The sequence below is a fragment of the Myodes glareolus genome, chromosome 9 (assembly GCF_982192425.1).
Source record: "Myodes glareolus chromosome 9, mMyoGla1.1, whole genome shotgun sequence".
Taxonomy (NCBI): Eukaryota; Metazoa; Chordata; class Mammalia; order Rodentia; family Cricetidae; genus Myodes; species Myodes glareolus.
This window is the reverse complement of record NC_142034.1, coordinates 72,179,774-72,189,283: the sequence shown is the minus strand read 5'-3', so window position 1 is coordinate 72,189,283 and position 9,510 is coordinate 72,179,774. Positions and strand designations below refer to the sequence as shown.

General features: G+C 48.0%; 1 pseudogene; it reads right to left on the bottom strand.

Moving 5' to 3' along the window:
• Positions 1 to 390: 390 nt before the first annotated feature.
• LOC148120970 (small ribosomal subunit protein eS25 pseudogene) lies at positions 391 to 840 on the bottom strand (annotated as a pseudogene).
• Positions 841 to 9,510: the final 8,670 nt, after the last annotated feature.

Below are 9,510 nucleotides of genomic sequence, written 5' to 3'. Positions count from 1 at the left end.
AGTCAGAAAAGATTGTTGTTTTAAGGAGACATATACTGACCGTGTGGAAGGATACAGTGGAGGGACGGGCTTTTCTTCTTGAAAGAAAATAAGAATAGGGTTGGCCTATCTAAGAATAGATGGCCTGTCGATTAAGAACATTGTTGGTTCTTCCTGATGACCTGGATTCAAGTCCTAGTACACCATGGCAGTTCATAGCTGTCTGTAACTCCAGTTCTAAGGAATCCCACATATAGACATGCATGTAGACAAAACACCAATAGACATAAAATAAATATAAATAAATAATTAAAAAAGAAAATAAGGATAATCCAACTGTCCATGGTAGCACACAGCACTTGGGAAGGTGAGGCTGGAGGGTCATGAGTTTCAGGCTGTGTAAATGAACTCTTTTTTTTTTGATTTAATAAAGTTTTATTTTTCCAAATGTACAGCTGATTGAACCTGATCATGCATCTTCACCAGCATCTGGGGCATCTCCACCCTTTGTGTTTCTGGTGTAAATTACTTGGGCTCTGTGCTTTGAAACCAGCTTGATAAGCCCTTTACTAAGGAGCTCCTGAAGGGCTGCCCTGGCCAGGGAACCGCGAATCTTCAGTCTCTCAGAGACCACAGCTGGAGTAATAAGTTTATAGTTGGGAACTTCCTTACAGAGTTTGTCGTATGTAGCCTTGTCAAACAGGACTAGATTGTTGAGCTTGTCCCGAACTTTGCCTTTGGACCACTTCTTCTTTTTGGCCTTGCCACCAGATTTATTTACTGGGTCTTTGTCTTTTTTGGCCGACTTTCCGGCATCTTTCTTCTTCTTGTCATCCTTGGGCGGCATGATGAAGCTCGGAGAGAGGCCTAAATGAACTCTTTTTAAAACCCCAAACCATCTATTTAGTTTCCTGCTCTCAGCCATATACGTGTGTGTGTGTGTGTGTGTGTGTGTGTGCGCGTGCACATGTGTGTGCACATGCATCTGTGCTACAGCACATATGTGGAAGTCAAGAACAACTTTGCATGTTTTGCTTCTTGTGGAGGCCCAAAAATGTGAACCTGCTTCCACCTTGACCAAAGGTCAGAGAGTTGGAACTCGATTCCTTCAAGGTTATTGTGTTTCTACCTCAAACAAAGGTCTCACCTAGATTCAGAGCAGAGAGTTCTGCTCTCTCAAGGTGAGAGACAGATGTGGCTGATATCCATACCTTATATTTCAGGAATAGAGAAGTAGATCTGTTTCTACTTCAAACAAAAGTTTAAGGATCCAAATAAGGTTCCAGTTCCCTTAAGAAGATAACATTGGATTCCACCCATGGAGTGGTTTGCCTACAAAAAGGATGTTTTGGTCTAGGGTATGAGCATGTTTTGTTCTGGCAGCAGAATGTTTAACTATGGATGTAGCCCGCGACCTTCAACTGGTCTGTTCATTTCCTTGTATCATGCTAATGCAGTTTTTATCTTACTCCTACCTCTTGTGGTTGGGTATTTTAAGCAATTGGAAATTAAACGTGGGTGGATTTCAGTATTCATTGGAACTCCCTGCCGGTACTATTCTATGATTTTCTGTTTTATTATTTTCACACATGTCTTCGTATTCTTTACTAATATTTCTAAATACCCACAGCCCGATCCTGGCAAGAGGTGTTTTTGTCAAGGCTGGTCCCCGACAGTTTCTTCTTCCCATGTGAATCCTGGGACTTGAACTCAGGTTGTCAGTCTTGGTGGCAGGCGGCCATCCTGTTGAGCCATCTTACTGGTCCTCACTGCCTTCCTTGTGTCTTTTATTTCCTTTTAATTTTGGATCTTTGAAGCCAGCCCCCCTCTCTTTGCCCTTCTCACAGTGGATAAGTTGGATGCCATGATTTCTTCCTTAAAACAAAAGCCCCTGTGGTGGTGTGAAAGAAAATGGCCCCCAAAGGGCGTGGCACTCTTAGAAGGTGTGGCCTTGTTGGAGGAAGTATGTCACTGTGGAGGTGGGCTTTGAGGTCTCATATATGCCCAAGCCACACCCAGTGAGACAGATCACTTCCTATTGCCTGTGAGTCAAGATGTCAAGTCTCTCAGTTCCTGCTCTAGCACCATGTCTGCCTGCATGCTGCTGTGTCCCACCATGATGATAATGGACTGAACCTCTGAACTGTAAGCTGCCACATGCTTTCCTTATAAGAGTTGCTATGGTCATGGTGTCTCTTCACAGCAATAGAAACCCTAAGATAGCCCCCGCCCACTTCACTATTCCCAGCCATGATATTGGGGAGGGGAGGATGTGGTTGGAAAATAGGGCTATAATCTAGGATCTGGTCACAAGGCCCTTCTGGCCTCCTGCATTTAATGGTTTCGGGATTATTGGACCTCTGTGATTGCCAGTCTTCACTGTCAGTGTTACTCGATTTTGAATCACCTTCGGAAACACTCTTTTGGCTAATTCTCTGAGACTATTTCTAGAAAGGTTTAAATGAAGAGGGAAACCCTACCCTGAATGTGAGGTGCACCATCTTCAGAGCTTGGGTCCAGGTCAGAAAGAAGAAATTGAGCCAAGCACCAGCATTCATCTCTTTGTCTCCTAATGGGGTTCCAGTGGTGACTGGCTGCCTCCTATCCCTGCTGCTGCCCGTCTCTCCACGGTGGGCTCTACTCTCAGACTGAACCTTTCTTTCCTTAAGATGCTCTGTCAGCTCCCTAAGAGACAGGCGCTGAGGGAGCCTGCTGGGGAAGGGGCTGACTCTGCCGCTGCCCTCCTGGAGCCCAGTGGAGCGGCAGATCACTAGGTTCTTGCTCAGCGCTCCCGCCCACAGCTCCCCAGGCCCGACTGCATTACCTTCTCCGTGCAGATTCATCTCGCACTTGTTTGATGCTTCTCCAAAGAGCTCCATCTGCTTCTCTCACCATCCCTGACAGGTGGCTAACACAGCTCTCTGAAATGCCCCCAAACACCAGGTGGCATCTTCCACAGAACTGAGCAGGCTCTCGTGTCTCTCAGTCCTCATTTGCTACAATCATAGACATTTGTAGGGAAATGGAATCTACGTCTGTAAGGGGCTCATGGACACAGGTGGCTTTGGAATCAGGTGCTGGGGGAGGGGGCAATCTGCCTGACCCTGGCACCCACTCATGTGGCTCTGTGGCTCCCCCACCATGGCTCCTTTAGCCTTTGGGATGAGAAAGGCATCTTCTAGCTGGGATTTATGGCCCAAGGGGGTCTCCTTGGGCAATACGGCAGCTGTGTCGACATGGCCTCACTGCTGCTTTGTTGCCAAGCATATGTCCGGACCAGGGCTGGCCCTCCCTGTGGGCTTGTGTGGTGATATTCTTGCAGGGTAGGGAGATCCTGTTGGCCGAGTGACTACAGACAGGCTAACAGGTGTGGGTGAGCTGGGTGGAGGCCATCAACAGAGAGGACCAAGGCCTGCGTAGACAAATGCAAATGCTCGGTAGGCCGTCTCCTCTGTCATGCAGTTGTTGAGGGTTGTCCTTGGCATTTGGCGTTTTCAGGAGGGAGCCGCGCACTGAGTGCCACGCAGAGTCAAACGCTGAGTTCTTACCTCGTTACATGACGATAGTGGAGGGTCAGTCAGATGGACTCGTGCGGAGGAGACCCTCAGGATGGGGACAGTGCTCTCTAAGAAGAGAGACCAAGGCTCCTTTTCTCCACTGTGGGAAGAAATAGAATATAGCTGCCTGCCAGTCTGGAGAAGGTCTCCTGAGAGACCTTACTGGCACCATGACCTCCATCTTACAGACGGTGCAAAATCACAGCTTTTGTCTCAGCCACTTGGCCTGGGGTGCTTTGCTATGAAAGCCTGAGCTGACCGAGGCAGTAGGAAACATCTACCTGAAGAAAGAAAGTTTGTTTGCTCCAGGTCACATGACCCTGATCTCACATCTCTGAATCCCAAGGACCCTGTGCCCCAGTGGACGGTGGGCAGGAGTTTCCAAGGGAGTTATTTCAAAATAACAGCACCTGCTGGGTGCCTGAGGGCACGTGTCTCATTCAAACAACAGAGTGGGACAAAAAGCTGAAGGGGGTAGAACTTATGTCGGGCAGCAGTGGAAGATGGAAGCGGATGATCAGGAACGGGTTTGGTTTTCCTCAGTTTCACAGTCTTGAATTACCTTGGAAGGGAGGAGTCTCAATGGCCATTGTCTAGATTAGGTCGGCCTCACGGCAAGTGTGTGGGAAATTATCTTGATGAGTGTGAAGACACCATGGGCCGTACCATTACCCAGGTGGGGCATCCTCTATAGAGTGGATGTTTTCCTTAGTGTTATTATTGCTGTGATGAAACACCATGACCAAGGCAACTTGGCCTAATGTTTCCACATCACAGTTCATCATCAAAGGGAGTCAGGACAGAAATTCAAGCAGGGAAGGAACCTGGAGGCGGGAGCCAATGCAGAGGCCGTGAAAGAGTGCTTTTTATTGGCTTGCTTCCCATGGCTTGCTCAGCTTGCTTTTTAAAAATTTTATTATTAATTTTTTAAGATTTATTAATTTATGGGTAGTGGTGTCACATGCCTTTAATCCTAGCACTCGGGAGGCAGAGGCAGGTGGACCTCTGAATTTAAGGCCAGGCTGGTCTACAGAGTGAGTTCCAGGACAGGCTCCAAAGCTACAGAGAAACCCTGTCTCAAAAAACCAAAAAAAAAAAAAAAATTAAATAAAATAAAAAATAAAAAAGGATTTATTAATTTATTATATATACACATGCCAGAAGAGGGCACCAGATCTTATTATAAATGGTAGTGAGCCACCATGTGGTTGCTGGGAACTGAACTCAGTTCTGGAAGAGCAGCCAGTGCTCTTAACCTCTGAGTCATCTCTCCAGCCTCAGGACCAGCAGCCCAGGAATGGCACCACCCACAATGGGCTGGGCCCTCCCCCATCAATCACTAATTAAGAAAATGCCTTACAGCTGGATCTTATGGAGGCATTTTCTCAATTGCGGTTCCCTCCTTTCAGTCAAGTCTAGCTTGTGTCAAGTTGAAACAAGACTAGCCAGGCCAGTGGAGAACAAGCGCGTGCGTGCATTCATTGTTCTCAGCTCTCGACAGTGGGTGTCACGTGGCCAGCGGCTTCCCCACTGTGACGGACGGATGGATGGTGTAACCTGGCACTGGGAGCCAGCCAGACCCTTTCCCTGTAAGGTATTCTGTCATGGCAGTGGGAGGTGAGGTGGAGACAGTGCTGTTTGATGAAGGATCCCAAGGAGGTGGAAACAGTCTGCAAACCCTCAGGCAGAAGAAGCAATGGGTGGGAGGGTGTGAAGAGCTACAAGGAGCCTGCAGTGACAGAGTAGAGGGCCAGGGTTGGAGATGGTGGCAGACACACTGGCAAGCCCTCCCGCACTGAACTACATCCCCAACCCTCTTTTTCCTTTTTATTTTGAGACAGAGTCTCATCCAGTCTAGGCTGGTCTTGAACTCACTCTGTAACTCAGGCAGGCCTTGAATGCATGCTTCCTCCTCCTTTAGCTTCTTGAGTAGTTTGGGTTCTAAGTCTCTGCCCTCAGCCCAGCTCTGAGCTGGGTTTTTGTCATTTGTCATAGAGAGCATCCGAGAGAGCAGTGGTGCCCTACCATGTTACCCGATATGAGGGAGAGTCCCTTTCCTCCAGTCCCAGGATTGGTCCCTGTTCTATGGGGTTCAAGTCCTCTTTCCATAGTGGCTTCTGCTTTTAGTCCCCCTTCTCTGAGGCTGGTCAGGGAGGATGGAAGAGAAAGAGAGGAAGAATCATCTCCAGGAGTGATTTTTCTTGGTGGTTTAAGATTGATGTTTAAAATTTGTGTATTTAATTTGATGTTTTTGGAAACAGGATCTCACTATATAGCCATCACTGACCTTGAATTTGCATTAATGTTGCTTCTGCCTCCTGAGTGCTGGGATTATACTCTGTTTACCACTCTGCCCAGCAGTATTTACTGATTTGTTTTAAAGGGAGGAAATAACAGGACCATTTCTGTGCCTTCTACCCCAAAGAACCATGATGGAGGCGAGCCAATGGGCTGAGTGTTGGAAAAGGGCATGGGAGGGTTAGAGGGCCTTGAACACGAATGTTTGATCAGAAAAAGGCAGGGTGACGAGGGAGAGAGAAAGAGAGAGAAAGAGAGAGAGAGAGAGAGAAAGAGAGGGAAGAGAGAGAAAGAAAGGGAGAGAGGAGAGAGAAGAGAGAGGGAAGAGAGAGAAAGGAGAGAGAGGAGAGAGAAGAGAGGAAGAGAGAGAAGAGAGGAGAGAGAGGAAGAGAGAGAGAGAGGGAGGGAGGGAGGGAGGAAGGAAGGAAGGAAGGAAGAGAGAAATATTAGTGGACAACTCTCAGGAATCTTGTCTCTCTGTCCACCATGTGGGTTCTGTGGATGATATTCAGGTCGTCAGGTCTGGTGACAAGCTGTTTACTTGCAGAGCTGTCCCACTGACCCTTCTCATTTTTAATCTCTTTCTTTATTTTTTTTCCTTTTTATGTGTGTATCTCATTATCCCAGTTTGGCGTCAAACTCACTATGTAACCAAAGATAACCTTGAACTAGGAATCCTCCTGCCTCCACCTCCCAAATTATAAGTGTGTGTTACCTCACCAGACTTGTATGTTTGCTTTTGGAAGACATTTTTTTCCTCCAGGCTTTAAAGGTACTTAATTCATTAGTCCTTCCGCCATGTGTCCTATTTCATCATGTTATTAATTTGCATCTCATTTCCTGCAGTGACAGACCCCCCCCACTCATGAAAAATGTTATTGTAAATACTAAACAATCACCACGCAGGCCCGCTTCTCCCAGTGATGGCGCCCTTTGTCTGAGACTGGAAGTTTCCTAGAAGTGCAAAAGCAGGAGTTCAGTTTGTCCCCAGGGAAGAAGGAGGCAGAATAGGTCAGAAGCCCTCAGACAGCGCTGAAAGAGACAGGAGACCAGCACTTGGTGACAGGTGACAATTGGCTTTTGGACCTTATGTTACTCTTGATCCAGCCCTCCCAGCTCAAGCACCTGCTGGTCTCAGAGGCTGACGAAGACAGATGTCTGCTTCCACGCCTGTGGAGGGACACTGTGGCCAGGAGGCTGGAGCAGTGGACAGGTGTGGATGAGGTCTTCCCTAGGGGACAACCAAGCAGCAGGTGTGAGGTGGCCCTGGAAGAGAGGAGCAGATGGGCAGTGTCCAGCCCCAAGCCTCTCAATCGCTTCTGTCCCCACCAGACAGAGCAGGGTGTTCTGCTGCGGTGTTTGATAGGGACGGTGTGGATCGCAGTCATTTCTCTACCCTGGAGATAGCTGTGTGGATGATGCCTGGACCCCGAAGGGGCTGCTGCTCTGTGTAGACTTGGCAAGAGACACCTGTTACTCATTAGGAGAATTTGCAGCAGTGCTGGAGTGAACCAGCCATGAAATAGGAGTGACAGAACCCGCCAGCTGGGGCCCAGCACTGTGCGGGGAAGGGGAGGCTGTGCATACCATCCTTGCTCTGTGGACCCTGGACCCTGCCTGACTCCAGAATGCATCTGGGTCCTCTTTGGGGACCCTCACTAGCTCCCTCCTGTACCACACCCTGGGATGAGCTCTGGTTGTCCAGAGCCTTCTCTGGATGCTGTCTCCAGGCAGCCTCAACTCTGCGCCCATTCCCAACCCTGGCCCCTGACCATGGTCCCATTTCTGTTGCAGGTCCCCTTGTGGCCTGGCCTTGTGGGACTCCTAGATCCTTCCCTCTCAACGCCAGCTCACAGACAAATTGGAGAGCCTGAGTTTCAGTCTTTTAAAAATCACCCCTTTATGATTCTGAGGATCGAAATTACGGCCTCCAGCTTGGTAGGCAAGTACTCTACCACTGAGCTGCACCCAAACCACAGTTTTAGATTGTTTTCATAATCCTTATTGGATCCCGTTTTCTCTTCCCTCCTCCTCCCTTCTGCTCTTTCCCTCCCCCACTCCCTGTTTTCTTTTTTTCATTTTCCTTTTCTTCTCCTTCCCTTTCTCTTCCTCCCTTTACTTCCCTTTTTGATTTTCATTTTATTATTTTTAAAATTTTATAAAATGTATATTGTAGGTTAGGCATGCCCTCATCCCCACCCCCATAACCCCACCCTCTCTTTCCTTGCCCCCACCAGCTTCCTAGTTGCAGCACTTCCTCTCTGTGCCTTAGTTGGCATTCTTTGGTACAGAAAAGATTTTCCGTTGCCTTCCTGCCCTATTCCACTATGGACTGCCCCCTGTGTGTTAGACTCTCTGTGAGGGTGTCCTTCCTGCCCTCTTCCGTCACAGACACCCTCCCCCCCCCATGTGTTAGACTCTCTGTGAGGTTGTTATTCTTTCTGATGTGGAATTTGCCCAGATCTGGCCAGAAGCCTCCTAGAGGTTGATCCCTGTGTCCTTTGTCTCCCAGCCCAGGATGCTCCAGGTATAACTGTGCCGTCACCGCTTCAGATGAGCTGCTTTATGGAGAAGAACCTCGTTCTGTCTCCACTGTGTCCTTATAGGCTAAGGCTAGGGAAGATTCTGTCTTCCTTCTCCTTTTTTCTGTGTGTGTGTGTGTGTGTGTGTGTGTGTGTGTGCATGTGTAAGAGAGAGTGTGTGAGTGAGTGTGTGTGAGTGTGCATATGTATAAGAGAGTGTGAGTGTGTGTGTGTAAGAGTGTGTGTGTAAGAGAGTGAGTGTGTGTGTATGAGAGAGAGTGTGTGAGGGAGTGTGTGTGTGTGTGTGTCAAGAGACGATAATGGGCATCTATTTTGTGTGTGTATGTATGTATACCCCTTATGTGTATGGGTGTTCTGCCTACATGTGTACCACATTTGTGCAGTGCCCTCGAGGATGTCAGATCTCCTGGAGTTGAAGTTCAGGGATTTTGAGCTGCCATGATGGTGCTGGAAAGCAGACTGGAGTCCCCTGGAAGAGCAGTCAGTGCTCCTAACTGCTGACCATCTCTCTAGCCCCCTAATTTGTACTCTGGTATATACACCTAGCAAAATCAAATTATTACTCTGTGTTAGAGGCTTAATGGAAATCTTTGCCTAGAAACTATATGATTATGTAGAAGGAGGACGAGTTAAGTTTTATTTAAGTGTGCTGATTCCTGCCTGTTGTCAAAGTCTTTCCTCTTGTCTTAGAGAGACAAACTCTAGGGGAGAAACGGCTACAGTCCTCAGCTCAAAGGTCATATGGTGGAAAGAAATGTCCTAAGGACTACCTGCAAATGTCCTGTAAACATGCTTAACTGTGGTAGCTACTTCCCTGATGATCTGGGGACTCAGAGGCCACTCTCAGAGGATCGCGTAGACCGGGGTTAGAGTACTGTTATCCAACCTATAAAGGCTGTAAGGAGTTGTGTGTTGTGGCCTTCTCAAAGTCTTTGCATGGGTCCTGGCCACATGTAAATCATTCTACCCTCTCTCCCAGCATATGGACAAAGAGGGGTTCTCTTACCTCTCCCAGTGCCCGGGAGACTCTTCGGTGTTAGGTTTCCATAACATGTGCATGTGAGTGTGCTTGTCCACACAGGTGTGGAGGGCAGAGACCAACTTCAGGCACTTTTGTCTATTGCTTTTTATCT